Source organism: Acanthopagrus latus, chromosome 11 (assembly GCF_904848185.1).
Source record: "Acanthopagrus latus isolate v.2019 chromosome 11, fAcaLat1.1, whole genome shotgun sequence".
Taxonomy (NCBI): Eukaryota; Metazoa; Chordata; class Actinopteri; order Spariformes; family Sparidae; genus Acanthopagrus; species Acanthopagrus latus.
In genome coordinates, this window is record NC_051049.1 from 13641528 (window position 1) to 13662731 (window position 21204).

The following is a 21204-nucleotide window of genomic DNA, read 5'->3' on the forward strand; positions in this document are numbered from 1 at the left end:
CATAACCATTTCATATAACCACTACCTTTCAAAAACTGTCCGGGGTGGAAACCCATATTTGCATTCATTTGCAAATTCAGCAAAGGAACCATGCTGGCTAGTGGAATAAGCATGAGTTTTAATATGCACACAGCGCTGACACCACTCTTCAAAGAGAAGGTAATAGACATAAATGACATGTAAATGTTATTTAGATTGCCATCTAATAGCATGCAAAGCAGCACTGTGTCTCGCCTTATCAAATATTTGAATTAGAAAATGTGGCCCCACCTCAATCTTGAGCTGCATATAGTAATGTACCCATGAGTGTGTGTGTGCGTCTGTCTCTCTGTCTGTCCATCTCTCTGTCTATCTGTCTCTCTATCTGAGTGTGCATGCATGCATGTTATCTGACTCTATAATGATCTCTGGCTCAATCTGTCAGCACACTACATAGTTTATACAGTGAAAGAGGTAAACACATGTGCAATGCTTTCTTTGACACTCGGTGGGCTCATTAAAATCAGATCACATCTCAGGAGGACAGCTTGAGGAGAATCCTTGTTTTCTTCCCTGTACTTAGACATAGCCCGATGCTTAACTTTTGGTTATATGAGCCTTGTTAGCTTTGTACCTATCAGGTGTCTACTCCTGCTGAGTGACAGGGCTGGATTGGCATCAACAACAGGAAAGGCAGAGTACACAGCTCCGGTGAATTACAGCCACTGGCTTGGGATGCCAGTCTGATCTTCAGCTTGCCTGCCTGGGAACATTATGCATACTTGTATTTTTGGATTTAACTGCACTGTAAATCTTGATAGAACAAGAACAAGAACATCATTACCGGAATAGAAAGGATAAGCTGTTCAAGAGCGAGCATTGCTTAGCCGATGTGTCCACTGGAAACAAGACAAAGTCCTCAGCGTGGAGGGTTGTAATAGGTCAAAACCAGATTTTGCCACCAGCATGTTTCGCGCCTGCACTGCTGTAATATCAGGCGTCAGGGTAAATATGTTATTTTTGTTTTCTTGCACAATCTGCATTAATTAGACAAAGCACCCCCCTCGGTCAGGCGCCGCACTACTGCCAGGAGCCACAGGGCGAAAAATGAGTCATTTTGAAATGAATAATGGATTTGTGTCTGCAGGGAGAGAAAAGGTTCCACAGAAGTGTATGCGAGTTTGTGCCTGTGTGTGTGTGTGTGTGTGTGTGTGTGTGTGTGTGTGTGTGTGTGTGTGTGTGTGTGTGTGTGTGTGTGTATCGACTAGTGTGAGTGTGTGAACCCCGCATGAGTCTATAAATACGTCCTTGCTGGTCATTTCGCTTGGCCAGCCCAGCTCCATACCACTCCAGATGCTCCCTCTCTCCTCCTCCCTCATTTCACAACCAGACGTGAATATGCAGATGTGTGAGTGAGATTGTGCAGAAAGGTGGGTGGAGCAATAAAATCATAAATAAACAGGAGCTTTGGGGGTTTTCCTGCCACAGTAACTGCTGCCATTTGACCTCAGGCGGTCTGTGGAGGGCAGGGATGATAGATCTGCCCTTCTCCGTCCTACAGCTGTTCACACATCAACAGCAGAAGTTCCAATTAAAATGTTGAAGTGGCGGCATCTTTATCGCTACTGACACTCCAGAGGCCCATGTGTCACTTCAGGCCTGGATGAGCTGATGAAGGAGACTTGCTGAAGAGAGAGGAGGTAGGGAGGTTAATGAGAGTCCAGTACTACTGGCAGCCCATATTCTGAGCCTCTTCCCTCTGCATGGCTGCCACAGGCCTTTACTCTGACACACTCTAATATAACACATTCAGACTAATTTAAAGTCTTGCTGAAAATAGAGAACAAAACATGAGGTCAGAAGGGGATGAAGGCTGTGTGTGCGTGTGTCTGTTTTCACAGCAGCTACATGAGTGGGATAGGGCGGAGGTTGAAGGACACTGAGGCTCATTGCTGACAGTTTTGCTGGGTCAGCAGGAAGTGATGTCACGGGTCAGTTTTGAGAATGGGGAGGTGGGTCTGCGAGGGCGCTAACCCCATAGCCCTGCTGGATAGGCACGGAGTGCTGAGAAACTAAATTCAGTGTGAATGTTGTGAATGGCAGATGCCCAAGTAGAATATCAATCACATCCTGCTCCCCACAGCAGACTCTTCCTTTGTCTCTCTCTCTTTCTTCTACTCAAGACACGTCGTTAGTGTTACATCCAGTCTGTTTTAAGTAGATATGACGTGCATGCATGTTTCGAAGGTCGTATTTTGTCCACAAGGGGGAGCTGTTATTATTAGACTGGTTCCATACCTACTAATTTTTTATGGCATCAGCTTCAGGCTAGTGCCATAGCCAGAATTATCTCCACATTACTGCACTTGAACTGAAGCAAGGTCTGACTGCATCGATTCTCGTTCTGGCTAGAGAGGGCAGGGGAACATGTTTTACACGTGGGGAATGGAGCCTAGGCATTAAAATGGCTAAATCCCAACAAAATAAAAGGTAAGAGCTGCTAGCTTGTTTAGGTGTGCACTGTTAGCAACCAGGTCAGGGTTAGGGCAACATTACAGTTTTTAGTGTGTAGGTTGCTTGCTCAGAGATTGTTGTTGTTTCCCGTAGTGGTAGAGATAAAATAAAAAACAACAACAAAAAAAACAGTAACATGATGGCAAAAGACTGTCGACTCATCATTATTTCATCATTACTACTTTGACCTGAAGATTTTAGTGTGGCCATCAGCAGAGAAAGAGATTAATAACAGCTGCTGTTAATATTAACACCTTGCAGGAAAGGTGTATTACGGCTGTTTTTTTTCTTTATGTAGCTGCCTTTTTGAGTGTGAATGTGCAAATTAAAAGTGTCACACGTTGTTATTTGGCATTTGTGATTGGTTGCCAAGTTTCATGAGGATGTAATAGAGGGCTGACACTGGGGAAGAGAGCAAATAATTGGATGCACAACAGCGGTGTGCTGCAAGTAGCTGCAAATAGCAAGTTTTTGTTGAGTCTGTGACGGACACTGAATTAAACTGTAACTTTCATCCCTGAAGTATTTGGGTTCAATTTCTATCTGCGTCTGTTTGTTAACCTTAACGAACCAAAACTGGCTCCAAGCTCAGTGTATGGCTGTTAACACAAGAAAAGGACTAGAGCTGACCTGAGTGAGCACTGCAGGGAAGAGTCAAGTGACAGGGGGATGTTACTCAAGTTCAGTGGGGTTCAGGAATCTTTTACTTTCAGATTAGCAACTAGCAACTAGCAGTGCAGCTTACCGGAGAGTTAACCCTCTTCACAATAAATGATTTTTACAAAATCTAGCATTTATCACTTGTAAACCAACTGCTGTAAATATACAACCATGTCCCTGTGTCACACTATTCTCCAGTGTACTAAATACTCAAATGCAAATACAATTGCAAACAGTTGCCAGGAAACCATTGAAGACTCGCTTAAGTTACGAGCCCCCGAAAACAAACAGTTGGCATCTGACCCTTATCATCTTAACTATGCTCATGTTACGGAATACATTTTTATTTTGATGAATTAACAATGCTAAAATGTACAAAACATCACAATTACACACAACACAGATAATAAGATAAGACATATAAGATTATAAAAACTTCTCAGTGACTGGTGGTGACATCGACTAGTCTACAACTGCATGTCTTAAGTGCCTCAGGTGCTGCAACTCTGCAGCTGTATTATACTGGCTGTGTCCGGTTTCAGAAGCCTCACTCCAATGACACTGTGTGTCCTTGTTCCTGCTAGTATTATGAGATTATTTATACTGAGACATTTTTACAACTTGTTGTGAGTGGAAAGGCACAAATCAAAAAGCTGACATGAACATCATCATGACAGGGGAACACAGAGGACATTGGATCTGGATGAACAGATGCAGTTTAAACCCATAAATTGGAGAGGAAACTCTGTTTTACTGTTTGGTCCACACAAGACATCACTTTGCTGCCCCCATATTAAACTTAAGCACCTTTATAAAGGTTTAATTAGACTAAAATATTTCTGGTCTTCTTCAGCTGCTGGCTGCATGACTGCCCAGTGGCCAATGACTGAAACTCAAGTATTGGCCTACCATGTCTATGTCTATGTGTACCTTTTTGTTGGCTCTTTGTGATTGAGAGGCTGTAAAAAAGCAATCTCCTCTACCTCGAGCTCATCAACATGCACGGGTGCACAAACATACACACACAAGCACAAATACTTGCATGCCTCCCTCCAAGAGAGACCGTTAAAACGTGGCACAGCATTTTATTTCAGCTGCCGTGCTGTCTGTCTGACTAGAGACAGCCCAAGTCTTTTTCTGTGTCTGCAAATGATGAAAAAGGATCAAAATGGACAACACTGCTGCATCTGCTGCTTCACTATGCCACGGACGAGCAAAAAGGAGAAGATAAGAAAAGGAGAAGTAACAGGATGATGGCTCAGAGTCACGGGATGAATGATGGCTTGAGCCTCCTAATGGTTCAGGGGAATAGTCCTGTGGCTATTTCTACAAGGAAATGCATCATCACTCTAGGACGTGGAGGGGAGAGAAAAGAATGAGAAAGACAAAAAAAATGTGTCCAGTATCTTTTGAATGCATGATAGATTTTATGCGTGGAGTAACCTTTGGAACATCACGCGTAACAAAAAGTGATAGTTTTTCTTCAGTTGACTGATTACAGTCTGATAAGCATGGAAAACACCACACCCATCATCGATTGGCAGCAAAACAGATCAATAAAGCACCACCAGCACACATGCCAGATAGACTAACACACATCCAAATAATAAAGCACAGAGCATACCTTAAAACCAACAAATACTTTAAACATTAGGTGTAGCCTCGTTAACAGGTGGACAGCTGATTGACTGAATTCATGATCGTAGCTATGCTGGCTATGCATTTCCTGTAGAACAAGGAGATGGCCCCAAGAAAGAGGGAGAATTGGCTCCCTCAGTTCCAACACTGGCAAGATGTTGCAGCAGAAACCAGTGGTTAAAGCGCAGACGAACAATTTAACAACATCTGATTGATGTGTCACCGAGACAAGCCAAAAGATTATGATGCTGTGGGCAATTGAATCAGTTCCATCAGCTTGGTTTCATAAATAAAAGTTAAGTAGGGTCATCTGCACGACGAGGCCAATAGTAAAGGTCAGCTGAGTTGAGCTGAGCTGAGTCAAGTCGCGTTTACCCACATTCAGTCAACACCAGATGTCAAAAATTGAGGAAAGTGACAGGAAGTGACAAGTTTGACGGATGATCTGTCAGAGAATAAGAAATTTGAAGCTCGAGGCTCTGACGGTCCAAGCTGACCTCAAAGACAAGAAATGAAAGATGTGTTGCTTCATGGCTTCTAGTAACCACCAACAGCCAGCCATTAGCTGACAACCAACATGTGTGTAAGTTCTGGGACTGCGTAAGAGGTACTAACCAATGAGTAGTCTGTGATCCTGCACTACAGCACGATTTTCACTGTGAACTTGATGCTAGGAATACACACGGCACAAAAACAATTTCACAGTGCTTTAAACACATAATTTAATTCTAATTTTTGCCTGTATACTTGTCTTGGGTAAACAACTGTTTAATTTCTGAATTCTCAAAAACAAGCAGTTAGGTAGTAAAACTTGATTTCAATCTCAGACAGCTAAATTTAGCATTTTTTGTAGTCGACAAAAAACTCTTACGAGCTTCTCGCTGTTTTTAATATATATAAAAAAAAAGATCACACTCTTCTAAAGCCTGTTAGAAAACTGGGATTTGACAAAGGCACCTCTGACCAAGCTGTCACAGGTACTTGTCTCTGATTTCTAATTTGAAAAAAAGTGTTTTGGAAAAGTCAATACATCAAAATTGTTATTATAATGAGCTATGCATGCAATAAATGCAAATGCAATTGCAGCATTGATTTTATATATATATATATATATATAACCCTAACCCTAACCCTAACCCTATATATATATATATATATATACATATATATATATATACATATATATATATATATATACATACATACATACATACACACACACACACACACACACACACACACACACACACATACTGTCTAATTGCTTGTTTTTTTATTATATTTCAGTCTAACATCTTGAATACATACTTTGAGTATACAAACTTCTTTTAGTTTCTGGTCCATTTGGTATATGAATCCAGCAAACTCAATCATACCGGGCTGAATAGACTTCACTGATTTGTTGAAGAGAAGCTGTCCAAACTTAGAAAAGTAACTCAGGGTTTAAGACTGGTCAATTGAAAGACCCTGATTGGTCTCCGCTGACAAAGCTACAATATATATCAATCAACTTGAACCTTGAGCATTTCAAAATACTAAAGTAAGACAGACCATTTGGTGTACGACTCCATCTACTTGGGTCAGGGGCAAGCATTTCAAGCAAGTATTTCAGGTGAGGCAACGAGGTTATACGGGACACTCAGTCAAGCTCTAAATCCCTGGGAATTGGTGTAAGTCACCCAGTCCACCTCTAAAGCTTTGGTAGGAATGGGATTCGGAGGGCCGAGGCCACGGGTTTCACCCCTGAGCCCCAGGAAGAAAAGGTGGTCTGAAAAGAGCGGCGGCGAAATGGACCTCGGCTTGATTAAATGGTCACTGAGTCGGAAAGCAGCTCTGATGTGATCTGTGACCTCGTACTGCCCTGAAAAAAAAAAATCTTTTTTAAAGAAATGATTAAATGAAAGCACCTTCAAAAGGAGCCTGGAGGGACTGCAGTGAAGCGGATGGACTGGTGGGAGGGTACAAGGTCCCTACTTAGCACAAACACTGAAGGAGGGGGGAAAGGGGTTTGAGAGGGGGTAGAGGTAGGCACAGACCTAATATCCACCTGCTCCTAACTAAGAGTGAGAGAAGAAGAGAAGAGAGAGAGACACGCACAGAGTGAATGATCCAGTGGCAGTGGGGTCTGTGAGCTTGTAGCCCGGGGCAGGACAGCAGACTTTAGAAACAGGATCTGGTGGGTAACGTCTCAAGCATGTTTGATTCCTCACACAGTTTTCCCTCCCTCCTCTCACAACATTCAGAGGGAGGTTCAGAGGGCCTCTTAGGGGCAAATATCTGAAATTGAATTCAAGAGAAAGGACCTTTGAGAGCAACTGAGAAATCCTCAGAGAGAAGCAGAGAGGTCTTCTTAGAGGCAAACTCAGTCAGCTTTTGCAGTATTAGATTGGAAGACAGCAGCAAGTTATGCCAATAACTATGGCAGCTACTGTAATGAAAACAGTGGCAAGAGGAAGATTAAAAGTCCTGGGATGGCCAATATATAAATAGCAGGTCCAAAAGTCTGAGACCCCTGGTCGATATACTTCTACTATTCATTTGTTTTATATAATTATATTTCTTTACAAATGATAATATCAGTTTAACCATTTTTGTCAAAAATTGAGCCTTTGAAAAATGTCTCTGAATTTCAGAATATTTTAGTATTTTGTAAGTCCCCCTTGTTTGCTTTAATCACAGCATGCACTCGAGCTGTCATGGACTCCACAAGTGTGTGTGCAAAACCTGATGACTTATATTATTTCAACATAATTTCCACAGAGCTTAGGGTTACCCAGCACAACTGTCATTTTTTTTCAATTTGCTTTACATGAAACCACATCCACTTCTGCATCACAGACTGCTGCAGTAGCTTGGAAAACAGTCATAGTGGAGATTGAAAGTGACATTTTCTGTTTATGATGCACACATGAAGCAAGAATTATGTTGAATTATGAAAAATGTGTTCCTGGAGGTCAGGCCTCACTGACTGTCTAACTTTATTGACTGATTCTGGTGGTGAATTCTTTTGATAAATGATTTCCTGGCTTCCTCTCTGTCGTTCTCTGAATTCCACACCTGTGCATTGTACACAATCTTCTCTAATTCGCGTCATGTACATTTTTGTGCATACTTGTTCTGGTTTAATTTTAAAGAATAGTAATGAAAAATAGGTTTACAGTTTAACAGCCAAGTACAAAAAGGCACTGGAAAGCGGTCATAATAAAGGAGTGCTTTTTGATTTACTTAAGAATCATGACAATTCAGCATTTATATTCCTTCTGTGTCAATCGTACCTGGCACCACACAGTCAATATTACACCTTCAACCACCCACAACACTGAAATGGACCAGAGGCTGCTTTTCTGGCTTTTCAATGTGGCTAAAATATGAACATGCCCTTCAACTGAAATTAAACTATAGTTTCACAAAGTATGCATTTATAATTGGAAGTCTAAGGATTAGCAAGAGATTTACTTTTGTGCTTCTACTGTTTTCTAAATCACAATGTCCTCAAAAATAAGTTATATCACAAATCATTTTTCACTCTATAATTACTCTGAAAAGAAGCAGAAACTAAATCTATTTCCGGGTTAAGAAGCCTTTCTACTTCAGTTCCAGTTCTGCAATTTCATCTGAACTAAAACTTGAAAAATCAGTTTTTAACAACTGCAATAATTTGTCACAGTTTTATACAGTGTAGGACTGTTATGACAACCAATTATGACATGAACATTTTATTCGATTATCATATTTTGCTGAGCTCTGCCCGAGTGACGAGACCTGCTCGGTTTATCACCAACAGAGAGAGAAATGCCGGGGAGGCTTTCTCATTACTACAGCAACATTTATTTAATAATCTCACAGCGGTAAAAATCTCATTCCCCAAATGTTGTTATGGAGCTTAACACAGTTCTTATTTATATTTTAGCAGAGAAAAATGCAGAATTCAGCAAATAGGGATACAGCCACAGCCCATGAACATACAATTATTAAAATATGAAAGTATCAGTTGTTCAGATATAGCACACAAACCCTCTCGGTTTCTGCACGGACATGACACACCAGAACCGACAGCACTGGTTACCAAATATAAAGTTCAGCAGTTTATACTCATGCTACAAAGTATACACTGAGGACCAATCCACCAAAATATCAATATTCTGTAACACTTGGACAAACAGGTTATTCGAAAATTATTTATTCATGATCCATTATGCTTGTGTTTATTAGTCTTCTTACAATTAGCAATTTGTTTTAATTCAACTCAGTTCAATACTCAATATGCAATGTGCGTCCTAATATATTTGTGGTTACTGTATTAAGTCACTAACACTACATGTTTAAAACCCAATTAGATTCAGTGTGTTGTATGCAAATTAGACAGATTTTGTTTCTCTCTCTCTCTCTCTCCCTCTCTCTCTCTACCTGTCTCTCTCTGTCTCACACACACACACACACACACACACACACGCATGCACGCAGGCACGCACCATATCAACTTGATTGTTTCCTCTTCAGGAGAGAACAAGTAACAGGAATGGCCAGTGATAACGCTTGTTTAAAGCCAAGTAGATTGTCCTGATGCATTGTTCTGCAGAGACTGACACTTTAACAGAGCATCCCAATCAGAGCTTGTGTAATCACACAGACATTTTTTTTCCAGCAATCAGAAAGAGCTAAAGAGAAGGCTGGGACTTCAGACAGAGAGCTGACACACTGGTGCCTCTGAACCGAAGATACTCAAATCGTGTCTCCATAAAGCCTTGATTAAAACTAATTTAGAAAGTCAAACAGCCAAGCCACGACAAACCACTGCACTTTGAGTGTAGTAAAGGGGAGGAAAAAAAACAAAAAAAACAAGCTGAGATGTTAGAGTGTTTTGTCTGTGAAGGCTTATCCTGAGGAATTCAAGGCTCTCACGATAATCCATCCTTATCACTTGTCACGTTCAAAGAGGTAGAAATTGGAATGGACTTTGGGACGGAGTTGGGTAAATGGAGAGCTTTATGACCGAGGAGAGGCGTGCATGAGACAAAGTGAAACAAAGTGAGCTTCGAGTGTCTCTCTCCCTGGCTGAGTGAGCTGTCTTCGCCGCAGAGTTTGCACCTCTGAGGATATTTGTGCTGCTTTGTTGCAAATTAGGCTTCCTCTTTTGAGCTTTTACTCACAGAATATATCAAAAGTAATCACCAGAGCAATGGTGATTATTCCGTGTTGGAAAATGTGAAACAAATAACAAGGATTTGTTTACAGTTTAATCTATTTGAGGCCTGCTGCACACCAGAGGATGCAGCAGCTGTTTCGTCTGGGCCACAGGAGTTTTCAAGATCACCACATTAGTGAGATTATAAAAGAGACACATTGGCCTTCCCTGCTGAGGATGGGAGTGTCCACATTACTGCCCAGGGTTCCTGACAATATCTGAAATTTCTCATTTATTAACAAAAGGTTTTTGTGGAAAACAAAAACAATTGTCATTAGGGTCCAGAGACTGTCCATTAAAAGCTGCAGAAATGTTACCCTGAAACTAGGAACCTTTAAAGGAAGCTCAGTGAGTTTCCACTGCAGAATCCAAGGTGTGAATGAAGTTCTGTGGACATTGTTTTACCCCCAAAGTCCCTGTATTAACCCTCAGCTGGGAAACTGTGTGGGTGTGGCTTGGATTGTAAAACATTTCGGATTAGTAGCACACTCTGATCATTTTATTTCAGCCACATTTTTTTTTTTTTTTTAATATCTGTAGATACAAACCACTTTTTTTTGTTCCTTGTGATTTAACAAATCAACAAGGATTTACAAATGACAGGATACTATCACACATTGTTGATGTGGAGCTGTGTGATGTAAAAACAGCAGCTGCTTTGTGATACATCAGTCAAGTAATTTGCTTTGGAAACGTAGACAACAACCAGCTTAAGGAACTTTTTTACTATTATTTCCTGGAAAAGTGTGCCTAGGAATAATAGGAATAAGTTTTGCATACTATTGGTTGAAAAGTGGTCCGTGGTTTACCAAGAAACAACTCTTGTTCAGTCATTAAGGGAAGAGTTTAACATTTTGCAAGATTCCCTGCCTTCCCTGCCAAGAGTCAAATAACAATATTGATACCACCTTTTGTATATGTGTGTCAAAACAGACCAAGAGCTAGGGTTGATTAGCTTATCTTTTTTTTTTTTTTTTTTTTTTAAATCAGTACACAAACTGGTTTACAGGGAGTTTGTGGTGTTAAACATATGCTGAGCTAAGCTAATCACCTCTTTCAGACTCAATTGGTATTGATCTTTGCAGCCACCTCAAGAGAACAAGAAAGGAAATAAGTGCATTTCCCAAAATATTCCACTGTGTATGATGACAAACCAATGGCTTGTCTGCACAGGAGTTTTTTTCAGACATGTTTTTCAGTCATCTGTGTCACATGCGTCTGACAGAAATGATCTGCTTCTATTTTAATCAATACAGCTGTCCACACAGGCCGTGTAACAGCTTGCGTTTTGACGCATTATGTCTAATTTGTTCAATTTCATGCATGTAACTGCAGTGATTGTGTGTTGGGCTCTATACTATATCACAACGCCAATGACCTACACTCAATACTGTCCCTGGATGCTGAGGGATGACAGAGTCTGCTGTTCTGCTAACTTGCTGCTTTCACTCTGCAGATCACATAGTTACTGTGTGATGCTTGGGTATGGAGGAACAGATGTACAGTCTCACACACAACAGCTAACCAGCCTGATACGGAGCTAGTGAGCATGAAGAGGGAGGAAAGGGATATGATGGGGGAGTGAAGGGAGTGAAAGTAGAAGAGGAGAGGTACGGGTGCAAGGAAAGAGAGAAGGTGACTTTCATGCCACAGCGGAGGGCTGACACCAGCAGTCCCTGGCTTAGGAAAGCCACAGAAGTCTCATGCTAACAGCATCCACGTACAACTCCTTTAGCAGCACTTTCTGTCTGTCTCCCTGCCTGTTGGTCTGTCTGGAGCCTGTTCTGGGCCAGCTAGCAGCCAGATATCATTATCTCCTTGACTCAGGGCAGAGTAATCTCTCTGCCTGCTCCTGCTTTATTGAGTTGGATAAATATAATATGTGACTCACAGCCATTATCTACTACAGAACAGCCCTATTTATCCAGCAGGCAGAGGCCTTGGCGCATTCGAACTGGCCTCTCTCTCTTTGATGGAACTACATTCAAGTGATGGAAGCCTTTGAACGCCCATTCATGGGATTTGAACCAGTGGAGAAATTAACAACATGAATTCAATCTTTCATGTAGACAAACTGTGAAACTACTAATTTAAAACAGAGTTGTTAATGTTATTTAAAAAGTAATGACGGGTCAGAAAGAAAACTGGAGCAAGTACAGCACTTTAAACACTGTACAGAGAGGCATTTTAACTGCACAGTCAATTAAACGCTGCAAGTATTTTTGGGGGCTTTTATGGCTTCATTGACAGGACTGTTCAGTGAGGTGACAGGAAACGGGATGAGAGAGAGGGGGAATGACATGCAGCATAGCCCCACAGGGCGGACTCAACCCTGGGCTGCTGTAGCGAGGCACACTACATAACTTTGCCCAAGTGTTTGCAAGCACATCTGAGGGATCAGAATCTTTTACTCTCCAATATCTGTATCGGCCTCAGTCCCAAAAATCGATCAAGCTCTAGGATTTCTCTTGGCACCGGAGCCCACTGTTCACTTCCTGTTTCCAACCAGCAGCCAATGCTGGTTTTATTGAACAATAGCCACGATCATTTCCTAACCTCAGCCACGTATTTTTTTTAAATTATGAACACAAAGGTTCCCTTACCTTAAAAAACAACTTATACAAACCCAAACCATGACATCTACATTCCATTAAACTCACATGTTGTTAACATTAATCATAGCTGGAAAATAAACAAGGCATTTTGCTGTTTGATTTGGAAGAGTTGTTGGCACATTGTGTTGCAGTGTGCCAACACACTGTGAGATTAGTGAGATTGTTACATAAAATTTTGTGGATCACATATTGTACTGTATATTGAACTGGTCGTTGGAAAAAAAAAAGGATAGAAGATCTTGTCTCGCACACTTTTAAAGTTGGCTGTTTTTGTGGGCACATCTTTACTAAAGACAGCAGTTTGCCTCCTGTCACAACATTCAGAAGGCAAGGAGGCAGAGGATGCAGGAAAAAGAGAGAGACGGTAAGAGCGGGAGAGACAGAGAGAGAGAGGTGAGGGAAAGGCTACCCTCTCTTGTCTCAGTCTCTCTGAGGGGTTGACAGGTAGAGAAATAGATCACTGGTCCATGACAGCTCAGTATGACCCCACGCTATCATGCAGTGTGCTGTCTGTGGAATGAGCTCCCTGATGCAAGTCATAGCACAGCCCATTCACGGCCCAGCTACTTAACTGCAAATCCTCTGTTCTCTCCTGATAGATTCACACACGTTTTACCCCTGACGTCCATGCACCGTCCTTGACTGCTGTTAATGTTAATGAGAGGATATTACATGAAGAGTTATTTCAGCGGTTTAATCACAGGAACAAGCGCAGCATTCATGCAAAAGATGTTTGTTGGCCATGTGAAGGACCGGCCTGCCTTCTGCCCAATTTATGTTGTGATGGGCTTTAGTCCAACTACTCATGTGTCCCTGAACTGGAATAAGAAGGTCAAGACAACAAATGAATGGAATGAATAATTGTTTTAGATGAAGATTGAGGGTACAGGGAGGAGACTGGAGGCCTGGTTTTGGCAGTATGCTGGTCTCAGCAGCCATGTAACTGCCAAATCAGTAAAACAGGGATTAACCACAGGCCACAAACTCCTCGCCTGTCTCCATTGTCCTTTATTCTCCTCTATTTTCATCCCATATATTCTCTCTGATTTTATGTCCTTGTCTTTCTGCATTTCTCCTCTGGTGTCTCCACTCATCGTTTCTCCTCTGTAATGCTCTTCACTGTCCTCCACCGCGCCCTATCTCCTCTTATTCATCCTCTCCTCTCATAAGGTGACCTACAGCAGCCACTACCTGAGAAGTGTGTTTAGATAAAGTAGTAATAGCATTGAATTATATTCACATTGACAACAATGAAATGTGATGTCGAGCAAATACGGCAGGCTCATCACACACATTGAAGATAACACCCATAGTGTATTTTACCCGACAAATGAGCTCCGCGAAGACAGAGGCTAATTGACCGGTATCGTGCACCAACCTGAGTTTGCAATTCTTGAGTTTCACTCAGTCGCCGGTGGTAGAAGTCAAATGAAAGAGAGAAAGAGGAGGAGAATGTGGAAAGAAGACAGTGTCTCCTTTTTAAGTGTCCCTGCTGCCAATGCAATGCATTACAGGGATACAAAGCAAGCCATTACTGCTTAGCATTTGTTGAATCTCCGTGTGCCCAAATAGTGACAGGTCTATTTCTCTACCGTTAGTGAGAGAGGCAGGCAGAGCAGAGGACACCTAATTACCCAGTATTGTGAGGCACAATAAAACTCTTGATAAGCCTGGCAACAGAACAAGCTCTGTGTGTGTGTGCGTGTGTGTGTGTGCGTTGTGTGTGTGCGCGTGTGTGTGTGCTGTGTGTGTATGTGTGTGCACGTGTACTTGGATGTTAGCCATGCCTGTATGTCTTGTGTGTTTATGTGGGCTCACGTCTGTTGTTTCACTTTGATTGTGTGTGCTGCAGCTCAGTCCGTGCGGTGATGGAGGGGCCTGTCTCCGTGTCGCAGAGCCTGTATCTAAGAAGCCGCAGCACTGACCGACAGCGGCAAGAGTCGACTTGATGACAAATGTGTTCACTGAAGAAAAATTAATGATTTTTCTGGCCGAGGTTAATGGACATGTTAACACACAGAAATGATTTGTTTAAGAGGAAATGACCACAATCTATATTTGGTCATCTCTGTAGCACTGTCCCAGAATCCAATACCAAATTAAAAGACAAACTCATGAACACACACACACACACACACACACACACACACTCACCCTCACTCACACGGCTCATCTTCACACACTTCACTTACACTCAGTCATTTTGTATAACCTCCTGTCCACAAAAGATGTGTCGCTGGAAATTTGTGCAGTTTCATTGGCAGTAATTTTATTCATTTATGCATTTAATTTTGCCTAATTCATAGATAACCTTCTTTTGGGCTCAATCAAATACCATAAATGCACCACATCATGTGAGTTTACACACACACACACACACACACATACACACGCACACACACACACACACACACACACACACAGACACACACACACAGACACACACACAGAAGTAATTTGGAGGCTCTGTGTGAAATAAAAGGACTTAGCAGTAATCAGAGTGGCGGCTGAGGGAGGAGGGGTGACAGTGGACAGACAAGGGAGGACACCAAGAGCGAAGCAAGAAGATGGACTAATAAATTCTGCCCCCGGTGAAGTTAGCCATAAAACACATAGCGGTTTTATGCATTTGAGGGCAGAGCTGTCTGTCTGAAAATAATGCAGAATTAATTAGAGGAGCGGTGGAAAAAGAACCTCACGACAGTCAGCCAACAGGGCTCATAAATCAAACAGTCTGGGGGAAAAACACAAAGCTAATGTCTGACAGTATGGTTACTGCAGTCTCCCCAAGAAGCAGCCAACTGTAATCATCAGCACGGAGCCCAGATGAGTCAATGGGACGTCATCTTGAGTAAAAAGTAATATGGTAAAAAATAGTCACTGCTACTGTAAATCTGATTGCTGGGCCTATACCCGGCAATTTCATCAATGAGTATTCTGCTGCTCACACTGTACCTCAGCTCCAAGCACAGAGGACAGATTTCAACAGCAGCAGCTTTCAAGTTGCCACAGGGGGAGCTATTGATGTTCCAGTGCTTATTCTACACTACTATAATGATGTGTGTCTGTTGGTGTGTGTGTGTGTTTTGGTCTTCAGCCAGGGATGTTAGCCAGAGGTTATTTGGCAAAAACAGTAATGTGCACTTTGTTTTTTACTGTTTAGCAGGAGCATGCCACCCAGTCTAGGTGAACTAAACATATCAAATGAAAGATCTTCAACAGATTCACACAGTAAATGATACAGTACATTCAAATACTATTACTATATGAGCATAATGGCACAACTGTAACTAAAATGTGATAAGTTAGGAAGTTAGATGCAAAATAAAGTCAATGAAAGAAGTATTAAGATGGTATGCATTCAGTATTTTGCAAAAATCCAATACATATTTCTGGTGGCTTTTTGAGACTTTTTAGCCATGTCCAGTTCATTTCAACTATCTAAACAACTTTTTTGGACATGAAAATCCTTAGATAGCCTATTCATTATAATCACCCATAGTCATCACATACTGTTGTGGTTGCAAAAAGCTGAGGACCAAAAATGAGCATTATTTACAAAGCCGTCATCCTAAAGTCAAATTGCAGGCAACAAAGAGGCCACCAACAGTTGAGCCACCAAACACCAAACATGAACAGGAGTGGTGGGGCAACAGAGGCAGAGGCATCACACCAGTGCTCGATGGCTATTACTGCTGAGGGCAGAGTCCCACAATTTCCCACAGCAGGACCCTGGCGCCGTCAAAGCAGCTGACCCATCAAAAGTGGGTCACAAACGTGAGGAGCCACACAGACTGACACATGACTTAAAACTTGTAACTAAGGAACTCTAGGGACTTTTGATGGGGGAAAAACTGGGTAAAGTATCACAGTTAGCAGTATTAATAGAAAGGAAACTCCTCTAACAAACAGCCCTGGAGGTTTTACGAAACTTAAAGTCCTTCTTCTCATGTGCGATACAAAGTAAAAAAATTGAAAAATGTTTCAAAGATATTTGCTATAATTTGCCCGTATGGGTGTGCTTGACATTTGAAGTATACTAGCCGCTCATCAAAACAATAATAGCATAGCAATTCATCTCCAAACTACAGCCCTTGTGCAGTCATGTTTATATAAAGATAAACTATGTTATATAAGAACAGTTGTGTGTGCAGAGGATTCACGCTGTCACTCACACACCACTTTGAAACAAACAAGGCTGAACATGAGCTCTTTGCACCTCTGTTGTCTTGTGAGGGTTGTCTTGTCCTCTGTCTTTGACTCCATCAAAATCTTTCTCCGTTCACACCCCTACACTGACTTATTGCCTGCTGTAATAAAGGTGCTAGCTACTGATGTTGACTGACAGACAGCTAACACAACCAGCTCCGTGCATGTGTATCTGTATGTGTGTGTATGTCTATGTGTGATACCTAAGGGCACAAACAACAACCTAAGGTGCAGGTTGTGCTAGCCAGACATCTGTTGTTAGTGGTGGAAGGTAAGTGAGTTTGACAGAGCTGAGATTGAACAGGAGGCATTCTGCCAGCCAGGTGAAGACAGAAGCTTCAACCCCCCCGCCCACCCACCAAAGATACAAACAAACTAACTCACATGCCCGCACATGCACACTTACATCCACACACCATCCTATATAATCATCATACACTTGTACAGTAGCCAGTAGCCGGGGCACACTCAAGACAAGGCATGCCCCCATGTGGCAGCAGGAGCCCTGAGCCGGAAAGCACAGCTCTGTCTGTCACTCCATCCACTTTAATTTTCATCAGTGCAGACGTGCAGTACTGTATGACTGAGTGTCTGTCCAACGGGAGACGACTCAAAATGTGCGTCTGCAGATTTGTTACCCACTCCCTCAAACTACTGTACCTGCTGTCTCCGTCTAGCCCTGAAGCTTTACCTGTGTGCCAGTTTCACATGGAGACATTTCATAAATGCTGTAGGTCAATAAAGATTATAACAAAAGCCATCTGTACTTCCATATTGTCACACTTCCATTCACCTCTTTTAATATCAGAGCAACTGGCGTGTAAATGCATGAGTAGAATTGAACAGGTATTACATTGCTGCAATAAATAACAAATATAAGTTCAAATTTTATCTTAAATGATAATGAAAAAAAAACGACAAAAAAGATAAGACACAATTTGGAAAGTTTTTTTTTTTTTCAAGCACTTTCAAGGAAGTTATTCAGTTGTTTGTTATTCAGGCAGCAAGTGTGGATCTAAAGCAGTATTAGAACCATCAGCTTCTGTGTTTAATACCTTCATTTTGGCTAAATCCTGCATTTGATTTAGAAGAGCATGAAAAAAATATACAACACATGTTTTTATGCTTTTCTTCTTTTCCAAACACAGCTGTTTGCAAAGATATGCAGTATAATACATCTATTTGTGGCTATGTAATATTAATACCTATAATATGGTTAAACAAAGTATTAACTGAATACTTGCACTGTTTGTCAGTTTGTGCAGGCACAGTGAGAAAAAAAGGTACCGATGTTGGGGACTCAGGAGCATATGATCGGTCCTCGCTCCCCCCTGTACAGTGCATCATTGTCTTTAGATGTTTATGATTTTGCACAGAAATTAGTATCTAATTGAGATTGTGTCATGACCACTTGATCTGACATGTGTTGCTGTACTGAGCTGTTTCACAAACTGGCGAAAGGTCTGTTCAAAGTATTACAAAGCTTGGAAACCAACCAGTGAATTCTAGTCAGTGAGCAGAGCCTGATTCATCAAGAGACATTGAGGGTCACCAGGAAAAGAAAGCTACTCAAAAAAGTAATTTTCAAGGACTTTTTCATTTTTGTATGAGCTGCATTACATAATTCCAAGTTTCCCAACGTTCCAAGAATGCACAACCTTGTGCAGGTCTGTGTGTGTACCCTCTGTCCTATGCTTCAGGCAGGTCTGCAATCGTCCACAATTCATGGACCTATAACATCAGTCACGCCATTACATTAGCTACTGACACATGCAGCAGCAACGAGAAAAAAAGTGTTGCATAAGCAAAGCAATTCACAGAATACTGTTTAAAGTCTACACGGGACAAGTGGAACCACTGCAGTTTTCACCAGGCCTGATCATTATTTGCTGCTGTTATGGAAACCTGGGATGATAAAGACACCACTTTTCATTTCAAATGACAAAACGATCTGGTAGTGAATCCATTTTCAGTGTCATATACAGTAGAGAACAATGAGAGACCGTTGGCTGCCTAGCAGAAAGTCAGTTGTGTTGAGCAGCCAGTGATGTGTTCCCTGTGTGGTGGCCACCGCTGCTATCTGCTGTGTGCCCGCAGCTACAGTGTGTTCCCTGTTTTATCACTCTCATCTAAATGAACCACACTCACAGCTGGAGAAAGGTGACCCGACTGCTAATCAACCACCAGAGCCATAGCGCACCACATGTGTGTGTGTGTGTGTGTGTGTGTGTGTAGTTGTGCGTGTTTAGTCGTGCTACTGTGGGACAGTTATCCACTCAGACAGATGTTCATGTGTTGTGTTGAGTCGTATGCAGGTCCTTACAATCTGTCTCTGAACTGATCTCAAAAATCCACTCTAAAAGGAAGGAAAATTCCACAGCTCACTTTTCTGCCAGTCCTCTACTCCTTTTTTTCCTGCCTCTTTCCAGCTGAGTATTAAATTCAGCAACTGAGAAGGTGACCTGGATGCTCTGCCATAAAGAGCAGGGGAGCGGAGGAGAGAGAGAGGGGGGAGATGAGGGAGGGGGGAGCTGAGCGGTGGCTGCTGGATCAGCAGAATCTGAGCGTTTAGAGACACACAGATGTGTATGTGTGTGCACCCGCTTTTCTCAGTCTCCCTCACACACACATACATACACACACCACACCCTCCTCCTCAGCGGTGAGGCGTCTGGGGAGCCCAAGGGCGAGCGCTCGGCTGTCACCCTCCCCCACCTCCTCCTTCACCCCCCCGACCCCCCATCCCTCCCTCCAACCCTCGTGTGAGCCGCACCCCAGAGCCACCACACAGCAAGACACAGACCTGCTGCCAACTATCACTGCCACGCTGTCACATACACACATACACATGTACACAGCCACATGGACACACGAGAACACACTCCCTGACACACACACACACTCACACACTAACTCCGCATTTCACACAAAGCACTTTGATTCTAACACATAAATGTGCAAAAGCCCTCAGTCTCTCTCTCTCTCTCTCTCTCTCTCTCTCTCTCTCTCTCTGCCTCCACTCTGTCAAATCTCTGCCTTCACACTAAACAGCTCCGTGGGGATTGGCAGGCAGGCGGGCAAAAAGGAAATAAATATGTTTCCTGACGACAGCACAGTTTTCTGACAGTACTCTGGCACTGGGCTGGGCTGCTGTGCTCAGACCGAGGCAGAGGGGAACGTGAGCTGTAAGTGGATGTTTGTTCTAACAATCTTCTGCTCAGGCTGCTCACTGACTACCCAAGCTGGGATTTAAATGTCTTTGAATCCATGAGGCCTATTTTTTTTTTTTTTTACCTCCAGAGTCGAGGCCTCTGGCTGTGGAACCAATGATGAACCGATTCATTACCATTATAAACATCTCCAGGCAGCACAGACAACTATGGAAGTAATGCATACATTAAGATTTAAATCTTTAAAATGCTGCAGAGCTTACAGGGAATTCATCGTGTTCGAAAACCACAAGCCTTGTAGAAAAATGTGAATGAATTTTGTTTGCATCTATACTTGGCACATAAATGGTAGATACACTATAGAAAGGTTAACTATGACCTATTCACAATGACCCCCACTCACAAGTGCACGTACCACCCTTCGCAAGTGTCTCCCCTCTCCTTGTGAGTGGCATATGCATGATATGCTTGCCAGTAATGAGTGCAGTATGCAAAATAATCTCGTACCTGACATTTTTAGGTGTAACAATACTGTTGCAAGACATGAACAATGATACTGTCATAGCTATCCGGCAAGTGTTAGCTTCTAACCAACAATGCACAGGAAATAATCTCTGCTCCACTGACAAAGCAGGCCCCCAAAACAAATTGATGGTAATCCAGCAAGCAGATGACTAATAATGTTCAACATGAGCTGACTCACCAGTTTGCCAGGAAGACAAAAAAACAAGTTTGCAACCATTCCCCGCGTCTTTGCTAAAACAGCTCAAAGAACAAAGAGCAAAAGACTCAGGCTTATCACATTTGTTTTGGTTTTTTTTTAAATCAAAGAAACAAAACAAAATACAACTCAGAATTCAGTCTGAGATTCAGGGTAGTTAGGCTACAGAGGTTCTTTCTACTTGTCCCAGATTATTTACGGTTCAAACTCGTAGTCTTCATTGCCAGAGTTACCCTTCAATGCGCACATCAGATTGAGATCCAAATGTTACAAATCAACAAATTTGTGTTCACTAAGCTAACCTGTCAGTGATCACTGTAAGGAGTATTACTATATACCGTAATACAAAGTATTGTCTTATCACATTAACCATTTATGTCAGCTCAAAAAGTATGAGCGCCACTGCAAAGAAGACAATCGCTCTGTTTTTATGTTTACAGGCAGTCTGTTCTTGTTGCTGCAGGATTGTGGAGATGAGAACAGTCTGAGTGAGTCTGTTAATTTCTCCGACCA

At 42.1% G+C, this 21204-nt stretch overlaps 1 protein-coding gene and 1 long non-coding RNA gene across 7 annotated transcripts in view; both read right to left on the reverse strand.

Moving 5' to 3' along the window:
- Positions 1-21204, reverse strand: part of agbl4 (ATP/GTP binding protein-like 4) — a 279730-nt gene that overhangs the window by 179381 nt on the left and 79145 nt on the right. The gene's annotated exons all lie outside the window — the stretch shown is intronic.
- Positions 13583-20768, reverse strand: LOC119029073. Its single transcript, XR_005077894.1, has 2 exons — positions 20674-20768; positions 13583-13782 (listed from the first exon to the last, which is right to left on the reverse strand). It is a non-coding gene; the product is annotated as an uncharacterized LOC119029073 (long non-coding RNA).